The sequence below is a fragment of the Pleurodeles waltl genome, chromosome 7 (assembly GCF_031143425.1).
Source record: "Pleurodeles waltl isolate 20211129_DDA chromosome 7, aPleWal1.hap1.20221129, whole genome shotgun sequence".
In the NCBI taxonomy this organism is placed as follows: Eukaryota; Metazoa; Chordata; class Amphibia; order Caudata; family Salamandridae; genus Pleurodeles; species Pleurodeles waltl.
This window is the reverse complement of record NC_090446.1, coordinates 899,288,118-899,308,601: the sequence shown is the minus strand read 5'-3', so window position 1 is coordinate 899,308,601 and position 20,484 is coordinate 899,288,118. Positions and strand designations below refer to the sequence as shown.

Here is a 20,484-nt window from a genome sequence, read left to right as displayed (position 1 = left end):
TCTACACCAGTTCAGGGATCCCCCAGCCCTGCTTTGGCGCGAAACTGGACAAAGGAAAGGGGAGTGACCACTCCCCTGACTAGTACCTCCCAGGGGAGGTGCCCAGAGCTCCTCCAGTGTGTCCCAGACCTCTGCCATCTTGGAAACAGAGATGTTGGGGGCACACTGGACTGCTCTGAGTGGCCAGTGCCAGCAGGTGATGTCATAGACCCCCTCTGAGAGGCTCTTACCTTTCTTGGTAGCCAATCCTCCTTTCTTGGTAGCCAAACCTCCTTTTCTGGCTATTTAGGGTATCTGCTTTGGGGAATTCTTCAGATAACGAATGCAAGAGCTCACCAGAGTTCCTCTGCATCTCCCTCTTCGACTTCTACTAAGGATCGACCGATGACTGCCCCAGGACGCCTGCAAAACTGCAACAAAGTAGCAAGACGACTACCAGCAACATTGTAGCGCCTCATCCTGCCGGCTTTCTCAACTGTTTCCTGGTGTTGCATGCTCTGGGGGTCGCCTGCCTTCACCCGGCACCAGAAGCACAGAAGAAATCTCCAGTGGGTCGACGGAATCTTCCCCCTGCTAACGCAGGCACCAAAAGACTGCATCACTGGTCCTCTGGGTCCCCTCTCCTCCTGACGAGCGTGGTTCCTGGAACACAGGAACTCTGCCCAAGTGACTCCCACAGTCCAGTGGCCCTTCAGTCCAAGTTTGGTGGAGGTAAGTCCTTGCCTCCCCACGCTAGACTGCAAACCTGTGTACCGCATGATTTGCAGATGCTCCGGCTTCTGTGCACTCTTCCAGGATTTCCTTTGTGCACAGCCTAGCCTGGGTCCCCAGCACTCCGTCCTGCAGTGCTCAACCCGCTTAGTTGGCCTCTGACGTCGTGGGACCGTCTTTTGTAACTCTGAGTGGACTCCGGTTCACAAATCTTCCAAGTGCCTGTTCAGGTACTTATGCGGGTGCTGGCTGCTTCTGTGAGGGCTTTCTGAGTTGTTGAGCGCCCCCTCTGTCTCCTCCTCCAAGGGGCGACATCCTGGTCCTTCCTGGTCCTCAGCAGCACTCAAAAACCTCTACCCCGACCCTTGCATCTAGCAAGGCTTGTTTGCATTATTTCTGCGTGGGAATACTTCTGCAACCTTCATCGCGACGTGGGACATCTTCCTTCCAAAGGAGAAGTTCCTAGTCCTCTTCGTTCTTGCAGAATTCCAAGCTTCTTCCATCCGGAGGCAGCTTCCTTGCACCTTCATCTGGGGTTTCCTGGGCTCCTGCCCCCCCGGACACTATCGCGACTATTGGACTTGGTCCTCGGCTTTGCAGGTCCTCAGATCCAGGAATCCGTTGTCAGTGCACTGCTGGTGTTTGTTGTTCTTGCAGAATCCCCCTATCACGACTATTGTGCTCTCTTGGGGTAGTAGGTGTAATTTACTCCTACTTTTAAGGGTCTTGGGGTGGGGTATCTTGGACACTCTGACTGTTTTCTTACAGTCCCAGCGACCCTCTACAAGCTCCCATAGGTCTGGGGTCCACTTGTGATTCACATTCCACTTTTGGAGTATATGGTTTGTGTTGCCCCTAGACCTATGTCTGCCTATTGCAATCAGACCATGATGACTTAGACATCAGCATCTGGGAGGACAGGTCTGTGGGAGTTGGCTGCTGCACTAAGCGGCAATGACCCTCATTGACCAAAGCACTAACACTGCCACAAACAAAGTAGTAGGACAAGTTCAGAAGTGGCACATTAGGATATTAACATTGAGGAAGGACTGCATCTGTTCCGTGAACAAGGAGGAAGGACTACATTTCACTTGAAAGAAACAATTATTTCTGCAAGAGGGGGAAGCAGGACCTGGAACAGAAAAAGGGTTGCATAGAAGCAAAGTCACCACGGTGACTACTTTATTTATGTTAGTTATTTCGTTTGTGGACTTAATTGTAATTTTGGTGTCTGAGGCGGTGTATTTGAGTGAAAACATGGTAATGCATACTTCCCATGTTTTTGCAGGAACCAGGGCTTCCAGTAATGGCTTGGGTAGCCTGGAGGGAGGCATTTGAGACATATCCTGAGGCCATTGGTGGAGAGGTGTTTGTGGCAAGGAGGAAACTGGCAATGTTAAGACATAATCGAGGTATAGAGGGTAGAAGGTGTTTAAAAACCTTGCAGTTACCTATGGCGAGAATGATGAAAAGTTGGAGGCTGATGAAGGGCCTAAGGACGAATATACTAGAGCGATGACAGCTTTAGAAGAATATTTTGTAAAAGAAAGTAAACGTAGTTGTTGACATAAATTATTTTTCCGTGCCCAATTACCAGGCCATTCTGAGAAACTTAGCAGCTGCATGCAATTTTAGGGAATTACATAAAGAGATCATTAGAGATCAAATGAAAAACAGGTCATGTAGTATGAAAATACAAGAGAAGATGTTGGGCGTGAAAGATTTTCATTAGAGAAAACTATTGATATAGCGAAATGTATTGAAAATACATCACCACGCTATGTGAAAGTTAAATGAAGAGCAGAAGAGTAATACATTGAAGGATGGGAAAAACATGCATGCTCTACAGAAAAGGGAGAAGGACAGAAATGATAAAGGTTACAAGGAGACACAGGCAGATATAAAGAAAAAACAGTGTTGCAAGTGTGGCAGCTTAAGGCATATAGCAGAGTCCAGTTGATGTCCAGCTGCTACAGCCCAATATTACAAATGCAAAAAGTTTGAAAAAATTTCTAAGACACATGTAATGGGTAACAATGAGAAATCTAGTGTGAATTGGATGAAAAATAATCTAAGCAGCAAAACGGATGAAGTTGGGGACACTGCTAGTGATAAGGTAGAGGTATTGGTGGTAAGTGGCTGTGACAACCAGGCTGAGGGGATAGTTCAATATTGTGAGGCATATAATCTGCATAAGTGTGCCATAGAGATGAAGGGAGTGGAAATCCCATGTGGGCGGATTCATGTTGTCTGTATACCTTGATCGACAAAGCCACTTGGAAAAATGTATACTACTATGAACTAATCTCCACAGACGTGGAACCGCACGGGCATAATGGAATCATGTTTTTGCTCAAAGGCTACTTTGATGCAGTTTTGATGTACAAAGACAGGAAGGCTGTTGGAAGGGTGTATATGGCAAAGAAAGGGAAAACATTGCTAGGTTGAAAAGAGCAACTCGCTTTAGGAATTGTACTCTACCCTAATCATCCAGAGCAAGTAATACTGACCTCGCAAAACAAGATGGAGAAATGGAAGGTTATGTTTCCTATATTGTTTGCAAAAAATTGGGTTGTTTGCAGAAATTTGAACATTGCATAATTTTGAAAAGTGGGCAGTTCCAAGAGTCCATACGGTGCACTATGATCCATTGGCATTACACAGTCCATTAAAAGAAGAACTGGATTGTTTGTGTAGAGAAGGGATTACAGAGCCTATAGAGCCTTCTGAATGGCATAGTCCCATTGTGTTAGCAAGGAAATCCAATGGGAATCTGCGTTTGTGAGTGGACTTGAGAGATTTGAATGAAAATATTTGGTGGACAGACATACCCTTTCCCAAATAAATGGGAGATTGATGCATGTACAACGGTCTAAGTATTTCTCAACATTGCATTCATCAAGTGCGATTACATCTGAAATCTAAGCACTTGAAATCATTTAACACACCTGAAGGAGCATACCAGTCTGTGCACATGCCTTTTCGTATGGCCTCTGCGTCTCCAGTTTTCCAGAGAATCATGCAAGGTATATTCAGTGATCTGTCTAATGTCTTATTTCTTCCAGACAATATCTTGGTGTGGAGTTCTAGTAAAGAACAACATGACTCGAAACTAGAGAGAATGCTGAAGAAGTTGGAACAGGCAGGATTGCTGGCTGGGGTGGACACGTTAAATCTGAGGAAAATGAGGTGGTGTATCTGGGACATACACTGTCTTCCCAGTGAGGTAAGCCTAAATTGAAACTATCAGAGGGCATTGAAAACACACACCTGTACTGATAGACAAGGAGCAGTTCAGATCCTTTTTAGGATAAGCAGAGTACTACTCCAAATTTGTTGAACAAATCTTGGAAAAGGTGCATGTCTTAAGCGCCTTAATGAAGAAAGGTGCCATGTATGAACGGTCTGAAGAGTGTCATGTGGCATTAGACAAAAGTAAAACAGCTATTATGAATGGAAATGTTCTTAAACCGTTCGATCCCAAATATGCTTCTATCGTTGTGACAGATGCTAGTGCGTATAGGCTGGGTGCAGTGTTAATGCAGGTGGATAAGGGACAAGAAAGAGTGGTGGCATTCTTATCGCCTATGATAAAAGGCACCAAGAGCACATATTCCATGGTTGAAAAGGAGGCATTGGTGTGCTGGTAGGGGGTGCAATGTTTAATAACATATTTGGGGGGTACTCGTTTTGAATTACATATTGACCATAGACCATTGACTGACCTGTTCATCACTAAAGGGTCTGGAAAGGCGCTATTACTAATTTACAAGTAGTTGTATCATTTGCAAGAATTCATGTTCAACATCAAATATGAGCCTGGATCCAGAAATGTTAATGCAGATTGTTTGTCCCATTACCTTTGTGTGATAATACACTGATTGATGAGGATGAGTGGTTGGTTGGAGAGGTTGGTTTGTAGGGGAGACATTTGTGAGGATGAGTGGAAGGAAGCATTGTTGGCGGACAAGTCTTTGTAATTACTAATTTCCAAGTTGTGCAATGATGAAAATGTGAGTGAAGATCTGAAACCTGAGTTGAATTAACTTTAACCAGTGTGGAGTGAGTTATCAGTGGTGAAGAGGATTGTGAGAAGGTGTGACATGTTGGTAGTACCAAAGGATTTACGTCACATTACGTTGTTACTTGAAGGTCATGGCGGGATGTTCACTATGAAAAGAAGGGCACCCAATGATTTCTGGTGGCCTGGAATGGACAATTAGGTCGAAAGATTTGTCTGAAATTGTGTGACTTGCACATGTAGTGATAAAACACAACGTTTCCGAGATAAGTATTCAACTGGTGGCTTTTCCCGGTAGAGCGTGGAAAAAAGTGGCCATTGATGTTTGTGGTCCATTTGAATGTCTGTGTCCTGAAGGTAAATTTGCGCTGGTCCTTGTGGATTGCTTCTCCAAGTGGCCTGAAGTTGCTTTTATTAAGGAAGTAAAGATGCCTAATGTGGTTTCATTTTGTGAAGAAATTTCAGAAGAGAGGGATGCCCTAGGTAATTGTGTCAGATATCCCCAACACCCACTTTTTTTTCTTTTTTCCTGGTGCTTGGGGGTTTTTCTGCCCCATCTGGGGAAGGTACATTTGGGTGAAACACCCTCTATCCACACCACAGATCCACACCATGGAGGCAGAAAGACTCTAGCTCCTGGGGGTGGGAAAGGGAGAACAAGTCCCTGCACAGGGGCCCACGCCCCAAACAATAAACCTAAAATATTTCCTCAAGGTCTAGCAGGCTTTCTGCTCCTCTGGGGGGTAAACTGGGGACAACACTCCCTATTTGCCCCCCTTGGAGGCATAAAGTCTCTTGTGCCCAGGGGTGGGGGAGCACATGCCCAAGCCCGGACACGCTGCTTCTGCCAAACAGTACACTAAGATAGTCCCTTTTGGTCTACAGAGCTTTCTGCCCCCATTTCCCACCCTGAGGTGACAGATTTGGGTTATAGATCCCCTTTCTGTCCCCACTCCCCCCAGAGGAGGAGGAGAGAAGAAGACGTTTGTGCCTAGGGATGGGTGGGAGCAAAATCCTATGCCAAGGGGTCACTTCAACCTCCCCAGAACTGTGAAACCTGCAATCCATGGTGCTTAGTGGGCTCTGTGCCCCCCAACCATTGGCAGGTTGAGATCAACACCACCAATTGTCCCAGGAGGCAGAAACATTGATTTACATGTAGGGGGTGGGGGAGAGTCCCCCCCAAAAAACAGTGGTGTGTAATTCCCTGAAGCGTAGTTGATTTTCTGCATCCTCAGAGCGAAGATTGGGGCTAAACATCCCCTAGTAGCCCCCCAGGGAGTGGAGAGGGCTTTGAAGAGAGGATTAATTTGCCCTGGAGGTGGGGGTGGATAATGCCCATTCCCCGGGAGAGGGGAGGTCCTCTCCCTGAAATCAGTGGTGAGGAATTTCCTAGTGCCTAGTGGGCTTGCACCCCGAGACAGATTGGGGCTTAACATTCCCTTTTCACCACCTTCAAAAAGCCTGATTTGCCCTGGCAGTGGAGGAGCACAGACCCATGCCCAGGGGGGCTACTCCCACTGCAAGAAAGCATTTCGGGTGTCAAGTGGGATGGATCACTGCTTGGGGAACGCACATCTACTGTGATCCCCAAGCAGGGATTCACTATGGAGAGAAAGCTCTCGAAAAACAACATTGTCCTATTGCCACACCATTAGTGAAATCTGCCTTCACTTGTATTGTAGTGACATATGCTTCTCACAACAATTCAAAAAGCTTGTGCTTTCACTTATATTTTACTGTGACGTGCTTGTTACAGCAAAACAAAAAAACGAATTGTGAAATAAGGGAAGTTTTTCTGCCGCATTCTGACTTTAAGGACAAGATAATGTGTCTGGTGATTTCATCAGAAACATTGGCTAAGAGCATCATACATGATGCTGTTCCTCTCATCAGGTCCTAAAGAAATAGGATCACATTACCCCAATTCTGATGGAGCTCCTTTGGTTTTGCAGGCTCACACCATCTTCAAAACCAGTGGCCTCTTTTACAAAGGTATTGTGATCAGCACCTCTTCTTAACTTGCAGACACGTTCACCATCTCTGGTGGTTCTTGTCACACCCGCAGCCAGGACACCATCATACTGCAGACTAAGAAATGTTTAAAAAAAAACAAACACATAAGACAACGGGTCTTTTTTGTCTATGCATGCAGAATCTGAAACATCCCCTATCCTTTAGGACTGTACCAACACTGCTCCAATTCAGGAAAGCGTTAAAGACTTGCGCTTTTAAAGAACAGTACATCATAATGCATTAACCATCCAGAACCCAGATTCCGCTCCTTTAACTGCTTGACTTTATGCTTGTCTTTAGTCATCTACAACACTCTGCTGCCCCTTGGTTCATTTCATACTATAGAATTACCATATGTATACATATATGAGTAAAAGATGGCACACATAACAATTAATGTTGAAAAAACAGCATTTTATTTATTCAAGACAGCTTACAGAAAATATAAGCCTTCAGCATGTTGGTCAACTTTACATATTCCTTGAGAAACAGACACCCTGTCATTAAAGCAATGAAGTTGTAATGTAATGGTTTTATTGGATGAAACTATTTTGCCAGACCAATCTTTTCAGCCCTAGGCAAGATTCTAGGTGTGCCAGATTATATGACCAACGCTCCTAGAAACAGAGCTAATAGGTCATGAAAGCAGGCATGTAAGAGGTTTCCCCATTGAAATGTACTCCAAAACTTTTTTGTCATTACATTAGTACTGGCACATTGACAATGAACCATCATTTTATGGAACAATTCTTTATATTATTGTGTTTGAAGTGATATACTTCCGCGTTCAACCACTGGAACCCACCAACCACAACATAACCTTCCCTTCCACCCCACTGAACCCATCGCCCACTCCACCTCTGTGCAATAAAAACCCAGGTGAGCCTATTCACAAGTCTGTTGGAACAGGGGCTGTTCTCTGGCACCTGTTAACCTTTGGAAATCTCCCCGGGTCTTGTACACAACTGTTTCACTAAAAAAAAACAGACAAGATCCCCAGAATGTCTCAAATAGGGCCCCCTTTTTTCTAGGGGCATGGTAATCCCTCAAGGCCAATCAATTGCCATACTCTGTACAGCTATGAGCTATATACAGGAACTTTTCTCATACTGCTGTTGATTTGTATCACCTGCTTGGTGGTGCAATGGAGCAGTTTTATAAATTTGCCCTTAGGGGAATGCAATGGGTATGACAATATGTCTGCTAGGCTCAATATTCTGTATGCGGGAAAACTAGGTAGTTTGGTATTCAACAGTAGGTCAATGTCACACAGTAACTGCTTCCAATACCTGTGAAGCTTCATGCAGTTGGGAGGGAAAGAAGCAACATGGACGGGTAGAGTACCGGCCCTACCACACTACCTCCAGCTTAGATTTATACCAAGCGTGGACTTTGTCTGGCTGTATTACCAGTAAGGTAATATTTTCACAATTGGCTCACTGTTTGTAGCACTTGACTCTTGCCCGAAATATGCTTCATCCCATTCTTTTGCAGTTAGCAGTCTTACAATTTCTTTTTCCCGCCTTGTCTGGCCCATAGATTTAACAGCCTGAAAATAAGACCAACATAGCCAAAGAAGTCCCCCGACGTTTTTCAGCCTGTCACCTGCTGCCTGCTTGGTGAAGTAACCTGCTTCTTCCATCACCAGAGTAAGGTCGGGGTTACAAAGAAAGTGGGTCATGGGGACAGAATTGTAGAGTCCCTTTAGCATTCCTGTGTCCCAAGCTAAATTCATGGCCATGGTAACAGCAGATGAATAGAGGCCCCTGGCCATACCTTTTTCTGGCATTAAAAGTGTTTTCCAGATATGTGCCCCCACTATCATCCAGAAGATGAAACACCAGAGTTTCTCACCCTCTGACCTATTCCACGCCACCATGTAGCGGTGTTGCGCAGTCATATAGTCGTTTTCTATTATTGGAAGACCCATCACCCCTTTCTTTGCAGGTTAGGATATACAATTTATAGCCAATATGGTTCACATCTCACCCAGACAAATCTGTTCCTGTATTTTCTTAAGCATGCCATGCAGAGACCACAGGGGCAATGTCTGAGTCAGACAGAGAAACCTACATAGTGCAGTCATTTTTAAGTCTAGTCTGCATGAGCAAGCTCTCTCACTTGCAAGAGATATTAGGTTCTTTTAGAGGCTTCGACTCCACCCATTACTTACTATTTATGGGTTTCATTGTCACTCTCATTTGCTGCCTTCTAATTGGGCAGCACAAGCCATATTGACGTCTTCTTCTTTTGGTAGGAACATGGACCAAGTACTGATTGTTTCAGATGCATCAAGGTCCTTCCCTTACTGGTGCTGTGAACTAGGTATAATTTTTATTCTTGCTTCTCACCTGCCTTGTCCGTGCTACTTCATGCCTTCACACCCCATCTGTGTTACTTCTTACATCTGTGTTACACCTTAATCCGTCTGTCTTTCCCTCCCACCCGCCCCATTCCTGTTGCTTCTTTCCCTCCCACCCGCCCCATTCCTGTTGCTTCTTTCCCTCCCACCCGCCCCATTCCTGTTGCTTCTTTCCCTCCCACCCGCCCCATTCCTGTTGCTTCTTTCCCTCCCACCCGCCACATTCCTGTTGCTTCTTTCCCTCCCACCCGCCCCATTCATGTTGCTTCTTTCCCTCCCACCCGCCCCATTCCTGTTGCTTCTTTCCCTCCCACCGCCCCATTCCTGTTGCTTCTTTCCCTCCCACCCGCCCCATTCCTGTTGCTTCTTTCCCTCCCACCCGCCCCATTCCTGTTGCTTCTTTCCCTCCCACCCGCCCCATTCCTGTTGCTTCTTTCCCTCCCACCCGCCCCATTCCTGTTGCTTCTTTCCCTCCCACCCGCCCCATTCCTGTTGCTTCTTTCCCTCCCACCCGCCCCATTCCTGTTGCTTCTTTCCCTCCCACCCGCCCCATTCATGTTGCTTCTTTCCCTCCCACCCGCCCCATTCGTGTTGCTTCTTTCCCTCCCACCCGCCCCATTCGTGTTGCTTCTTTCCCTCCCACCCGCCCCATTCGTGTTGCTTCTTTCCCTCCCACCCGCCCCATTCGTGTGGCTTCTTTCCCTCCCACCCGCCCCATTCGTGTGGCTTCTTTCCCTCCCACCCGCCCCATTCGTGTGGCTTCTTTCCCTCCCACCCGCCCCATTCGTGTGGCTTCTTTCCCTCCCACCCGCCCCATTCGTGTGGCTTCTTTCCCTCCCACCCGCCCCATTCGTGTGGCTTCTTTCCCTCCCACCCGCCCCATTAGTGTTGCTTCTTTCCCTCCCACCCGCCCCATTCGTGTGGCTTCTTTCCCTCCCACCCGCCCCATTCGTGTGGCTTCTTTCCCTCCCACCCGCCCCATTCGTGTGGCTTCTTTCCCTCCCACCCGCCCCATTCGTGTTGCTTCTTTCGCTCCAACCGGTCCCATTCGTGTTGCTTCTTTCCCTCCCACCCACCCCTTATGTGTCGCTTCTAAATCATCTAGTTTGCTTGTTTCCCTCCCACCCGCCCCACCCGGGTTGCTTGTTTCCCTCCCACCCACCCCACCCGGGTTGCTTGTTTCCCTCCCACCCACCCCACCCGGGTTGCTTGTTTCCCTCCCACCCACCCCACCCGGGTTGCTTGTTTCCCTCCCACCCACCCCACCCGGGTTGCTTGTTTCCCTCCCACCCACCCCACCCGGGTTGCTTGTTTCCCTCCCACCAACCCCACCTGGGTTGCTTGTTTCCCAAGGGGTTGTTTGTTTGCCTCCCACCCACCCCACCCCGGTTGCTTGTTTCCCAAGTTGCATGTTTCCCCTCCCACCCGCCCTACCCCGGTTGCATGTTTCCCCTCCCGCCCGCCCTACCCCGGTTGCATGTTTCCCCTCCCGGTTGCATGTTTGCCCTCTCGCCCGCCCCACCCCGGTTGCATGTTTCCCCTCCCGCCTGCCCCGCCCCGGTTGCATGTTTCCCCTCCCGCCGGCCTGCCCCGGTTGCATGTTTCCCCTCCCGCCCACCCCACCCGTTTTGCTTGTTTCCCTCCCGCCCACCCCACCGTGTTGCTTGTTTCCCTCCCGCCCACCCCACCCGTGTTGCTTGTTTCCCTCCCGCCCACCCCACCCGTGTTGCTTGTTTCCCTCCCGCCCACCCCACCCGGGTTGCTTGTTTCCCTCCCGCCCACCCCACCCGGGTTGCTTGTTTCCCTCCCGCCCACCCCACCCGGGTTGCTTGTTTCCCTCCCGCCCACCCCACCCGGGTTGCTTGTTTCCCTCCCACCAACCCCACCTGGGTTGCTTGTTTCCCAAGGGGTTGTTTGTTTCCCTCCCACCCACCCCACCCCGGTTGCTTGTTTCCCAAGTTGCCTGTTTCCCCTCCCACCCGCCCTACCCCGGTTGCATGTTTCCCCTCCCACCCGCCCCACCCCGGTTGCATGTTTCCCCTCCCACCCGCCCCACCCCGGTTGCATGTTTCCCCTCCCACCCGCCCCACCCCGGTTGCATGTTTCCCCTCCCACCCGCCCCACCCCGGTTGCATGTTTCCCCTCCCACCCGCCCCACTCCGGTTGCATGTTTCCCCTCCCACCCGCCCCACTCCGGTTGCATGTTTCCCCTCCCGCCCCACCCCGGTTGCATGTTTCCCGCCCCAACCCGGTTGCATGTTTCCCCTCCCGCCCGCCCCACCCCGGTTGCATGTTTCCCCTCCCGCCCGTCCTACCCCGGTTGCATGTTTCCCCTCCCGCCCGCCCTACCCCGGTTGCATGTTTCCCCTCCCGCCCGCCCTACCCCGGTTGCATGTTTCCCCTCCCGCCCGCCCTACCCCGGTTGCATGTTTCCCATCCCGCCCGCCCTACCCCGGTTGCATGTTTCCCCTCCCGCCCGCCCTACCCCGGATGCATGTTTCCCCTCCCGCCCGCCCCACCCCGGTTGCATGTTTCCCCTCCCGCCCATCCCGGTTGCATGTTTCCCCTCCCGCCCACCCCGGTTGCATGTTTCCCCTCCCGCCCACCCCGGTTGCATGTTTCCCCTCCCACCCACCCCGGTTGCATGTTTCCCCTCCCACCCACCCCGGTTGCATGTTTCCCCTCCCACCCACCCCGGTTGCATGTTTCCCCTCCCGCCCACCCCACCCCGGTTGCATGTTTCCCCTCCCGCCCAACCCACCCCGGTTGCATGTTTCCCCTCCCGCCCAACCCACCCGTGTTGCATGTTTCCCCTCCCGCCCGCCCCACCCCGGTTGCATGTTTCCCCTCCCGCCCGCCCCACCCCGGTTGCATGTTTCCCCTCCCACCCACCCCGGTTGCATGTTTCCCCTCCCGCCCAACCCACCCGTGTTGCATGTTTCCCCTCCCGCCCAACCCACCCGTGTTGCATGTTTCCCCTCCCGCCCAACCCACCCGTGTTGCATGTTTCCCCTCCCGCCCACCCCACCCGTGTTGCATGTTTCCCCTCCCGCCCACCCCACCCGTGTTGCTTGTTTCCCTCCCGCCCACCCCACCCGTGTTGCTTGTTTCCCTCCCGCCCACCCCACCCGTGTTGCTTGTTTCCCTCCCGCCCACCCCACCCGTGTTGCTTGTTTCCCTCCCGCCCACCCCACCCGTGTTGCTTGTTTCCCTCCCGCCCACCCCACCCGTGTTGCTTGTTTCCCTCCCGCCCACCCCACCCGTGTTGCTTGTTTCCCTCCCGCCCACCCCACCCGTGTTGCTTGTTTCACTCCCGCCCACCCCACCCGTGTTGCTTGTTTCCCTCCCGCCCACCCTACCCGTGTTGCTTGTTTCCCTCCCGCCCACCCTACCCGTGTTGCTTGTTTCCCTCCCGCCCACCCCACCCGTGTTGCTTGTTTCCCTCCCGCCCACCCCACCCGTGTTGCTTGTTTCCCTCCCGCCCACCCTACCCGTGTTGCTTGTTTCCCTCCCGCCCACCCCACCCGTGTTGCTTGTTTCCCTCCCGCCCACCCCACCCGTGTTGCTTGTTTCCCTCCCGCCCACCCCACCCGTGTTGCTTGTTTCCCTCCCGCCCACCCCACCCGTGTTGCTTGTTTCCCTCTTGCCCACCCCACCCGTGTTGCTTGTTTCCCTCCCGCCCACCCCACCCATGTTTCTTCTTTCCCTCCCGCCCACCCCACCCGTGTTGCTTCTTTCCCTCCCGCCCACCCCACCCGTGTTGCTTCTTTCCCTCCCTCCCGCCCACCCCACCCGTGTTGCTTCTTTCCCTCCCACCCACCCCACTCGTGTTGCTCCTTTCCCTCCCACCCACCCCACTCGTGTTGCTCCTTTCCCTCCCACCCACCCCACTCGTGTTGCTCCTTTCCCGCCCACCCACTCCACTCGTGTTGCTCCTTTCGCTCCCTCCCTCCCCAACCATGTTGTGTCTTCCCCTCCCACCTACCACGCTCCCTGTTTCATCTTTAAACCCCCTATTTATATTTCACCTCCCTGATTAATTTCTCCCTCCAACTCGCCCCCTCCCTGTTTCTTCTTCTAATCCCACCTGTCCTCAAAATCCCTGTAAACAAATTGGCATCTACGTTTAACAGGGCGATCAATCCGTATGTATTTAATTATAAAGGGTTATTGTCTGACTTTTGTATAACTGTGATAAATGCCTTCTTCATGATGCCTTGTATTATCCCAGTTTGTTCTGGATGAGGAGGGAGACGAACGATGAAACATGCTGGTGCTGGAAAACCGTAGGGGGTCACATTAAGTTGAACCAATGGGTGACATTCCTACTATATTTTTGCAAAAAACTTTAATCTGATTAGGTGGAGGGTTGAAGCCTTGATTAGATTTATCACTTGCATAATCTTTGCCTGTTCGGTTTACCTCTGGGCGGTAAGTAGGTGCAGGATACCACAAAGCTAAAATTTTATTTTATGTGAGTATTTGGAGCAGTGCAGAGTGATCACCTATATGATGCATTTCTAGTATTATTTATGGTATGGTATCTTTGCAGGATTTCATACGTGGAAAATATGAAAAAACATATAATAGGTTTAAATTTAAATATATACCTGGTGTGCCATATAGATCCATAGTTTTATATAGTAATGTGGTATGTGATGTTTCCAACTTTGTTTTAGATATAGTCTATTCAGATAATCAAGGTTGTTTAGGTGCCAAATTGACTGCTGCTGAGATTTACGCTATATTCTTGCACTTAAAAATCCTCTAGTTTGTCTCAGTACCGTACTTAATATATGGTGAGCTATACATCTTAGAAAATGTATTATACTATAGTGAGTATGTAATTGGGAGCATTGATAATTTAATTATTTTTATCATTATCGTTTTAATGTATTGTATTGATTGTTGATGTATTTTATGTACTATTTGTATATGTGCCAAATAAAGATTTGTAATCGAATCAATCGCTGCCGAGTTCCTTAGTTCTGTGTACAACTGTTCACTGAGACGTCATCTCGTCACACAGATAACCCACATGACAAGATCTAAATCCTACTATGTAGAGTCTTTGCTCTGTACAGAGCTCTTCACGGAGAAGCCAGTATTTCAGCTCACTGAAGTACCCTATGTTAGGAATCCTCAACTGTGCACGGCTTTCACTCTGTACACAACTCTTTATATAGAGGCCAGTGTCTTACCATATCTAAGGAACTTCCCATGGGCAAACTGCCAGAATGCTCAGCCTTTACCCAGTGCAAAGCATTTTACAGAGAGGCCAGTTCTTCACCACACCCCAGCTATGTTATCTGGTTAAGCTCCTATGTATAAAGCTTCTGACCAGTACTCACCACTACATTGTCACAGTGTCCTTTCCTCGGGATCTGCACGTTGCTGAACAAAAGGCCCACCTTCCAGCGTCACCAACTCAGAAAGCTATTATAGCAAAGAGTTATGATGAAGCCAGTCGGGGGAAGGGATTTAGGGTAGGGAACAGCAGGGAGAGAGATCTGAAAAGTAAAGGTTAGAACAAATATGCTTTTACTCATTCATAGAAATGTACCTCATCAATAAACTCGTGACTAAATGCGTCTCCGAGATATCAGACGGAGACCCCTTTTGAAATGAGGGCAAAGCCCCGTCTTTGAAACATGGAACAAGGGTAAATTACGACCTCGGAATCAAGAGATGGCAAGAACTTTGGACTACGATTATACTCAGAATATCAATCCTGTAACATCTATGCCTTCACAACATAAACCTTTGATCATGACTTAGAAAATATCAAAGAATTACATATGCTTTCCACATCTTAAGCCTTTCAAAAAACAATGAAAACTATGATTTGCTTATCTCCAGAAATACTTTCACATTCACAACAATAAATGCCAAACGGTTTTACTCATTGAACTTGAAGCGCTTTACTTAATAATACCAGGAAGCACTTTTACTCAAGTAGCCTGAATCACTTAGGCCCATATTTATACTTTTTTAGCACCGCATTTGCGTATTTTTTTTACGCAAATCGGCGCAAACTTGCCAAATACAATTGTATTTTTAAGTTTGTGCAGTTTTTTCGTCAAAAAGCAGCGCAAATGCGGCACTAAAAAAGTATAAATATGGGCCTTAGATTGTTGTGCCAAGAACCTTTTACTCCTGTCAAGAGCGCTTTAAACCTGAGGACTAAAGTGCTTGAATTGCTGTGCCAAGAGCGCTTTACATCTGTGAACTGAAGTAATTGAATTATCGTGCTAAAAACGCTTTACATCTGTGAACTGAAGCGCCTGAATTGTCATGCCAAGAGCGCTTTACATCTGTGAACTGAAGCGCTCGAATTGCTATGCCAAGAGCGCTTTGCATCTGTGAACTGAAGTGCTTGAATTGCCATGCCAAGAGCGCTTTACATCTCTGAACTGACGCGCCTGAATTGTCGTGCCAAGAGCGCTTTACATCTGTAAACGCAACGCTTTGAATTGTTGTGCAAAAGAGCGTTTTACATCTGTGAACTGGAACGCTTTGAATTGCTGTGCACAAAAGCGCTTTACATCTGTGAATGAAACGCTTTGAATTGCTGTGCAAAAGAGCGCTTTACATCTGTGAACTGAAACGCTTTGAATTGCTGTGCACAAGAGCGCTTTACATCTGTGCGCTGAAATGCCTTTGATTGTTGTGCCAAGGCTGCTGTACTCTAGAAACTGAAAATGTGTTGCTCGTTATGCTAAGGGGCGCTTTACCTTTTGGAAGTAATGACTTCCTCCAAACTTGGATTCAGCAAGGACTTACCGCTACGAGTACGACCTACTCGTTTTTTAATGCACCATGGAATCAAGGATACTTTGGTTGGACAACACTTTGCCATTCAGGAACTCTGCTCTTCTCCAGAGAAACCCCCACGAGGTCTGGCTGCACCAAAGTCTTCAAAATAGTGAGCAACGTGCTTAGGTGTGGCTGGGCTATATAGGCCTGCCACACCCCAAGATGGCTGCTGCCTCTAAAAACATGGGAATTATAGTCCCTTCATAGAATAGCACTGATAAGTGCATCTTGTCCACCAATGTCCTTAACCTGCAGCTCTGTGAGCTTTGCCACAGGGCAGACGACACTGATGGTCACCTTTGGCACAAGAGGGGATGACAAGTGGTGCGCATAAAGCGCTGCATAGTCGCGCAGCGGAGTTTCGGGTGAGATCTGGACCGCGCCTGGCCTTATTCCTGACATACACAGAAAGGCTGGTCCTTTACCATAGCCAAGTCCCAGTGTGGGAAAGCCCATATCGTGCACAGCCTTGGAATTGCACTGAGCTGTTCATGGAGAGTCCAGTCCATCACCATACTCAAGCGTGTGAGGTAGGGGAATCCTCTACTAATATGCACAGCAATTGCCTTCAACACAGCTCTTTTTGGAAAGGGCAGTCCCTCAACACAGCCAACTCCCATTGCCTAGACAAGCTGCTACCACTACCACAAACAGCCTTTAGCCTTTAAAGAGCTTTTCACAGAGACCATTCCCTCTCCACACAAAGGCCCTCATTATGACTTCGGCAGTCTTTCCTTAAGTCCGTTGAAGCCACGGGCGCCAGGAGACCGGCACTGCTGGCGGTCCTCAGCCCGGCATAATATGGGCACTGCCGGATTTCCGCCCGCAGTGTGGGCGGAAATCTGTCAGTATCTGTGCTGGCTGTTGGAGGCGCCTGGGTGGTGCTACCACCTGCACCGCCCCCCCAGAAGGACACCGCGGGCCGTATTATGACCATTAATATGGCCTGGCATTGTCCTGCAATGGGCGCTCCCGGCGGTAGCAGCGCCCCTTGCCGTTCCCTGACGGACGACCTCCTCAACGAACAAGGTAAGTCTGGCATCCGACAAGGGAGGGGGGGTTGGAGGGTGGGAGTGTTGTGTGTGAATGTGTTGTGTCTGCGTGTGTGAATGTGTCTGTGAGTGTTGTGGTGTATGCATGGTTGTATGCATGTGAGTGAATGCGTGTATGAATGTTGCTGTGAGTGTGTGTCTGCATGTCAGTCTGTATGCGTGTGAGCATGTTAGTGTGAATGCGTGCCTGAATGCGTGTGTGTGAGTGAATGCATGTATGGATGAGTATGAGTGAATGCGTGTATGGATGTGTGCAAGTGGATGCGTATCTGAAGTGGAGGTGAATGGGTGTATGTGTGGTACATGTGGTTGTGTGTGTGCATGTATGCGGGGAGGGGAGGTTGGGGGTGCTGTGACTGTAGAGGAGGTGGGGGAGTCAGGTGGTTGCTGGGGGGGAGGCCGGCACTGTGACTGTAGGGGGATGAGGGGGGCAGGTGATTGCTGGGGGGGGTAGCAGTCTACTGGTGACAGGGAATTCCCTGTCACCGGTAGCCCTAACGCCATGGTTTTCGTGATGGCTCATAATGCCACCGGTGGTCTTCTGTGGAATGCTAGGTCGGAGATGAACATCGCCAGCCCAGCGGTTCATACCGCCATGGTGGTATGAGCAGAGATGTGGCGGGTTGGCAGCGGCCAACATGCCACACTCATAATGTGGCGGTATACACTGCCAGCCTGTTGGCGGTGATACCTCCACATTAACCCTGGAGGTCAAAAGACTGCCAGGGTCATAATGAGGGCCAAAGTCTTTATATGTGGTTAATGTACTGCTTCGGGCCTCTATTCAGCACTACACAGAGAAGCCAGTACTTAACAACACCCAAGCTCAATTATGTGGGGAACTTCCCCTATGGCACACAGCCTTGGACCTACACTGAGTTCTTCACAGAGAGACCAGTCCCTCACCATACTCAATCTCAGTAAGCTCACATAGTGAAACGATTGCTACACATAGGCTTCACTCTGTACAGAGCCCTTGATTCATCGGCCTGTCCCCCACCACAGGAAAACCTTGCTATGCATCTAACCTGCTGCTAAGCACACCCTTCATCTTCATTACAACTCTTTAGGGAAAGGTCAATCATTCACCATGCCCAAGTCCCATTCTACAGGCAAGCTCATACAACCTTTACACTTCAGAGAGCTCTTGACAGAGTGACCAGTCCCTCACCAAACCCACATTTTATGTGGTTGAGGTCCTACTTTATACAGTTTCTGACCTGTACTGAACACTACACAGAGGCCAGTCCTCCATCACACCCAAACACATTATGTGTGGAAGCCTATACACAACAAAGCCTAGCACCTGTACTAGGCTTTTCACATAGAGAAACCAGCCTGTACCCATACTCAATCCCTGCATGTAGGGAAAACCTTGCTACGCACAGCTTTACTCTGTATAGAATTCTTTACACACAGGCATGTCCCCTACCAAAGACAAAGCCAACTATGTGGACAACCTCCTGTTAAGTCCCATTCTGTAGGCAAACTAATACCACATTTAACCTTTACCCTTTTTTAGACAGTCCCTCATCAGGCCCAATCCCTGTTACGTAGTTAAGGTCCTAGTATCTACCAATTGTAACCTGCACTGAGCACTACACATGGAGGCCTCTCTTTCACCACACCCAAGCCCATTATTTGGTGAAGACCATGCAGTGGATGGCCTTGTACCTGTACTGAGTTCTTCACACAGAGAGGCCAGTCCGTCACCATATTCAGTCTTACGTAGGGAAACCTTTGCTACATACAGACTTCACCCTGTACAGAGCTGTTTATGCATAGGCCTGTCCTTGCACCAATTTAACCACCACTATTTTCCAAGTCTCCTGCTAAGCAAACCCTTTGCTTACAACACAACTCTTTAAGAAAAGGACAGTCCCTGACAGCTCCCAAGTCTCATTCTATAGGTGGGCCTGTACTAAATATGCCCTTTACCATTTAGAGAGCTCTTCTCAGGGAGGTCAGTCCCTCACCCCAACCAAGCCGTGTTATGTGGTTAAGGTCCTAGTATCTGTAGCTTCTGCCCAGTATTGAGCACTACTCAGAGAGGCCAGTCCTTCAACATGCCCAAGAATATTATTTGGGGATGCCTGCACAGCCTTGCACCTTTACTGAGCTTTTCATATAGATAGGCCCCACCATCACCATACTTAAACGCCCCATGTAGAGAAACCACTAAGGCTTTGCCCTCTACACAATTCTTTATGCACAGGCCTATCCCTCACCACAGGCATACCTCATTATAAGGTTACACTCCCACTAAGCACATCTGTATGATCTTGCAGATTTCTTACCTTAGACTTTCCCCCAGGCATCAGTCTGGATCTGGAGATTTTTCCGTCAGGTGGCATTGGTCAGCTCTGCATCCGTTGTCAGCGTCATGCGCACAGGATATGATGCGGTGGGTCCTATATAGGCCCCAACCTGGCACGTTGAGGTCAGTTCTTTTCTTTCAGCGCCAGCCAGAGCTGATCTGAAGACAAGCTACCCCTCAGTCACTTTTTGTCAAAGATTTTTGAGTCTCTACACTCCTGTGCGTCGAGGATGTTTTCACGTAAAACAGGGTTCAAGACCTATGGATCCTGTCATTGGGCGATGTCTGTGACAGATCCGCACCTCATGTGCTTGTGGTGTCTGGAGTGCAACCACGACCCAAAGTCATGCTCCAAGTGATGGGCCATTAATCAGAAAGCTTTAAGGGAGCAGTCCCTAATCCTCCTTGCGGTCCGGCGCTCAGCTCCGCATCCGAGAAAGGTTGCAGAGCCCCACTTCATCTCCGTCCTACTCCAAGTCTTCGGAATGGTCAGATAAGCGAGGCACAAGAAGAAGTTGAATAAAAACAAGCGTTCTTTGACTTCACCCAATCTGTTGGCCGACTAGACGAGGGAAAGGGAGCGTTGTCACTCTAGGCCTCTGTCCTTGGAGTCTGCGTCTGGGTTGGCTTTGCTCCTCCCTGAATTTTCAGGAGCCCTGAGCGACTTCTACCCAACTCAGAGAGTTTTATAGGGCCATGTGCCTCCTCTTTGAGCAGTCTGACTGCTGGAGCGCCTTCTGGCCTTCAGCATCAGAAGGGGGCCCCCTTCAGTTCTGCACTGGCAGCCTCGGTCTCGGCTCCAGGGGGTACCCATTCCTGGATCTGAACTGGCATTGGTCGTGCCACCATTACCTTCCCTGATGCCGGTTCTGACCACAACGCTCCTGATGCAGCCCATGCCACCGGATGGCTTCGACCCAATCCTTATTGCTGACTCCGATATGGAGCCAAACCGGCATCGGGCGACGCCAACTCCGACAGGCACCTTGCCCCTCCATATCAGATCCTGACCCTTCTTCTTATGGGTTGGGATATGGTGAGGGATGGGAGGGGCCATTGGACCCTTTAGAATACCAGCTCCAAGACCTTATGGACCAGTGGATGGACCTGGGTGAGCCAGTAGTCTGGATAGTTCTCCAGACACTGGCATGCTTTTTGGAGGAGGGAGCGTCCTATTCCATGGTGGTGC

General features: G+C 49.4%; 1 long non-coding RNA gene across 1 annotated transcript in view; it reads left to right on the top strand.

The window, feature by feature from the left end:
• Window positions 1-3,784: 3,784 nt before the first annotated feature.
• Window positions 3,785-20,484, top strand: part of LOC138247336 (uncharacterized) — a 47,839-nt gene continuing 31,139 nt past the window's right edge. The window contains exon 1 of the long non-coding RNA XR_011194451.1: window positions 3,785-3,937. This is a non-coding gene — a long non-coding RNA (uncharacterized lncRNA). The remainder of the gene's footprint in view (window positions 3,938-20,484) is intronic.